This window comes from Palaemon carinicauda, chromosome 3 (assembly GCF_036898095.1).
Source record: "Palaemon carinicauda isolate YSFRI2023 chromosome 3, ASM3689809v2, whole genome shotgun sequence".
In the NCBI taxonomy this organism is placed as follows: domain Eukaryota; kingdom Metazoa; phylum Arthropoda; class Malacostraca; order Decapoda; family Palaemonidae; genus Palaemon; species Palaemon carinicauda.
In genome coordinates, this window is record NC_090727.1 from 193,142,303 (window position 1) to 193,146,753 (window position 4,451).

The following is a 4,451-nucleotide window of genomic DNA, read 5'->3' on the forward strand; positions in this document are numbered from 1 at the left end:
CTGTACTTCTATTCCATTATGTAGCTGGGAGTACTTAATTGGTATTGCTAAACTAAACTCATCTGATTTTTTTCTTATAAGTTTTTATTTTCCTTTTTAAAAAGTTATTCTCTCTTTCCTTAAATTCTTTACAAATTTTACCTTTCATTAATGTTTGGGCGCTTGACTTGAACTTGTTTAACACTGTTACATCTTTAATTAAATAAACTTTTTTTCACTGGAAATTAAATTTATTTCGGTTTTCGCTTCTCCATTTGTGGTTATCCATAACCATTATCTATGCTCCTTTTTATAGAAAATAATGGTTTTCATGATTTCAAGAATATTTCTTTCAGCAAACTACAAGCATGTCTCATATTTCTTGTGCCAACTCCAAATTCACCTACTGTTGATTCTCCTCTCTTATTTTGATCTTCTTTAGTACTCAAATAATCTAAAACAAATGTAAATTGAGACTTACAAGTATATATGTATATATATATATATATATATATAACATATATATATATATATATATATATACATATATGTATATATATATATTTATATATATATATATATATATATACAGTATGTATGTATATACTTTATATATACATATATATGTATATATATACAGTATATAAACATATATATATATATATATATATATACATGTATATATATATATTTATATATATATATATATATATATACAGTATGTATGTATATACTTTATATATACATATATATGTATATATATATACAGTATATAAACATATATATATATATATATATATATATTTATATATATATTATACATCATATATTTTATATATACATATATATATGTATATATATTTATATTGTATATATATATATATATATATATATATAGAAAGAGAGAGAGAGAGAGAGAGAGAGAGAGAGAGAGAGAGAGAGAGATATTACCATAATACTTAAAAGAAACGGAAAGCTATTACAAAAAGCAGCTGAGGTTAGGCACTGCGATTGCCCCTTGAAAGTCCCTTATTTCATTTCATGGTGCGGACACTATTTGCGGTTCCATCGACAGATATGTAGTAAAAAACTGTTGCAATTTACTCCCCCTTTATAAATAATAATAATAATAATAATGATAATGATAATGATAATGATAATGATAATGATAATGATGAATAAATAGAAAATAAAAATAGTAATAAAAAAAAAATAATAATAATAATAGTGGTAATACTAGTGATAATACTAATACTAATACTAATACTAATACTAAATCAATACTAATAATAAGGATATGTTAAATTCGTAGCAATCTTTAATGGCGGCAAACAAGGCATCCCAAAAGGCCCACATGCTATTTTCCACGGATGAGCTGATGTCATATCGTAATTTGGTCTCATATCACACCACTTTATATTCATTTATTCAACTGAGAGAGAGAGAGAGAGAGAGAGAGAGAGAGAGAGAGAGAGAGATGTGTGTACTTAGTGTGATTTAGAAAATATGTGGCTTGCTTGCATGTATAATAGCTATATAAAGACGTAAGTACAACATAAAAATATCATGGCGTATTTTTTTTTTTATTTTACAGCTTACAGCATTATATTAATATATGAATAATATAAAGATATATTTAATCGGGTAAGACTAGTTCATATATCATAGGCATAGCAGAAAGTGTATTTATCTCCATAGTACGATTAGTTTCGCGTTTCTTCTATGTAAAACATTTTAGATCGCAAATACTTTTTTGTATGCTCAATTTGTTATTCCCTATTTCCGGGTGAGGTCAACGTAATAAGTACAAAAATCAGTTACTCATAAAGAATAAGAAAAAAATAAGGACGTTCAAGTTAAAAAAAAAAAAATTTAAACCTTTTTTTATAGTTGGAAATATATTTTTAAGGGAACAAAATATATTCCAAGTAAGACCAATAAAAAAGATTGCATATCAGCGTGCATCAAAACAGTATTCCTCGTATGTTCATTTTCTGAACGAACCGTTTGTCATAACAGAAATAAATGGCTTATTCTTACGTATTACATCTGTTTAGTGTAAGTGGAGGACATAGTGATTTACATAAATGAATACCTTATTTGGGGCCTGGGGAATATGAATTCTCTTGTATCATGATACAGAGTTAAAGGAAAAAATATCCCCTTTGTATTTAATTACTGAACTGGCGTGACATGACTGTATATTCAATGGTCAACTTTCTTAGTACCTGTAGTATATTTATTAGTTTACTGTCAAAGCAGAGAATTTTATAGTCAACTGCTCAACAGTAAATTTAATTGCCAACTGTCTAAGCAGTAAATTTAAGTCGACTCTCTTTACAGCAACTTTAATAGTAAATTTTCTCAACAGTAAACTAAATTGTCGACTGTCTTTAACAGTTAATTTAATGGTCAACTGTCTTTACCAGTTAATTTAATAGTCAACTGACTAATTATTTAATTCAATAGTCAACTGTCTTGACAGTAAATCTAATAGCCAACTGCCTGAACAATAAATTTAATAGTCAATTGTCTAAACAAAAGATTTAATAGTTACCTGTCTTAACAGAAAGTTCAATAGTCAACTGTCTTAACAGATTTGATAGTCAGCTTTCTTATTGATCCTTCATGTGTCGTCACTGATAATCAACCTTTGAAGAAAGCTTGTGATTTTAATTTTATATTCTGAATACCTCTTTGGCGAGTATTTACCCTGATTCACTGCATTACTTTAGTAAGATCCTAGCTGTCCTATTTTTTGGTATTTCCTGAAAAAATTCATGTTGCTGAAATATTATTTTAATTGGTTATTGACAATTATGTAATATTTCTCCTGCATATTTAGTTTTTAGTTTTAATCTCTTGCTAATTATCCATATGGATGTAAAACTTAAAGTTTATTCATGCTTCCAGAGGGTATGATAATTTGTTCCTATAACGTTTACAGTAGTATCATATTGTTCTAGATTTTTATCTTTTTTATTACAATATTTACTAATTACATACTAACATCATTGTCCTCTTTATCCTTTACATGGCTTTGGTTCCTAACTATTAAAAACTCCATTTCTGTTTAAATATAGAGATCATTATTCTTTTTCTCTTGATAAACCATTTTCATCTTGACCGTTTTCGTAACTGTGATCCATCAGTCTTTTCGTAACATCCGTATCTCAATTCTAATAGACATATCATTCACATATTTATTTTAGTTGAACACTCGAATCAAAGTCAATTATGCCGGACAGCGTATGCCAGACACTGACTTTAAAACGCCGTTATTCAAGTCCCACTCGAGTCAGCTCATCAAACTTTAGATATACAGTCTTAATGCTGAGTTCCTATGCGAAATTAATGTTCGGGAAAGACTGGAACAGCAATATATCGCTGGCGATTTATACAGCCCTTTTTTTTTGGGGGGGGGGGGGGGGGCAGGGGATGTGGGTGGGGCCAGGAATTTGTTCTCCTGGCTCCCACTGGGTTTTAGAGAGAAATATATTATAGCACCCGCGTAAAAAAGATGAAAATATATAGAGTAGAAGTTTGGATGTATCTGATTGGTGTGCAATTGAGAATTTACAGCAGTCGTTAGACGGTTGCGATTTTTTACCCCACTTTGTATATAGTTATTGTTATTGGAATGATCAGTGGTTGGAATTCTTCGTAAAGGTATGATTTCTATCATATATGATTATTGTTTTATTCTCTTTAAGGGTATGAGTATTCAATCTGGGTTTTATGGAAACATGCAGCATAGGTACCATCAGCAAACGTTTCATACAATATATATCAAGATTTAGGCGAAATACTTCAGGGTTATGTCGGTGTATTTCAGGTGTGAAATGAAATTAATAGAAATAAAAGAGAGCTTCCCCTTTAGGGACTGTGGGATCTGAAGGGGATGGGATAGGGGACTGGGGATATAGGTTGGAACCGTTCGCCCGCAGGGATTAATTTACATTTATTTTAGGCTGAAATAATATCAACAGTCGACATCCAGGTAATTCGGACTATTTTATTTTCATTTAGGCTTTAGTCCTAGTGTTACAAACAACGTGGACCGACTGTTTTCATCCAAATTGTTTTGGGCTTTATTTTCACAAGTGGCAAAATTCGGGGGCCATTTTTGTTACCAGGCAACCCCGGCTTTGACAGAGGACCATTAACAAAATACTGACGCAAAGGCGATATTTAATTTCACACGTCAATGTTTCATTCGATAATATTCGTGCAATACATTCTCTGTCCTTTTTTGTCCTTTTTTGTATATACAGGGCTATGAGAGAGAGAGAGAGAGAGAGAGAGAGAGAGAGAGAGAGAGAGAGAGTACTTTGGGTCAAAGAGAGTATTTTAGTGGAAGGCAATTCTTTATTAGCGTAGGTAGTGTATACAATGTTTCGCGTGGGTAATTTGAATTATGGAGAAAGTTTTTCATTGACAAATTTAATTTTCAGCCCTTTGCGAGTTATTAT

At 30.3% G+C, this 4,451-nt stretch overlaps 1 protein-coding gene across 2 annotated transcripts in view; it reads left to right on the forward strand.

Annotated features, from left to right (window-relative positions):
* LOC137638160 (carbonic anhydrase-related protein 10-like) overlaps positions 1-4,451 on the forward strand; it is a 62,744-nt gene that overhangs the window by 27,327 nt on the left and 30,966 nt on the right. The window contains exon 3 of one of the 2 annotated variants that reach the window (XM_068370249.1): positions 1-43. This exon is cut by the window's left edge and continues 215 nt beyond it. The exons of the other annotated variant lie outside the window; for it this stretch is intronic. The gene's annotated coding sequence lies outside the window, so the exon portion shown is untranslated. Of the gene's footprint in view, positions 44-4,451 lie in introns of those variants that run through there. 2 annotated transcript variants of the gene reach the window in all.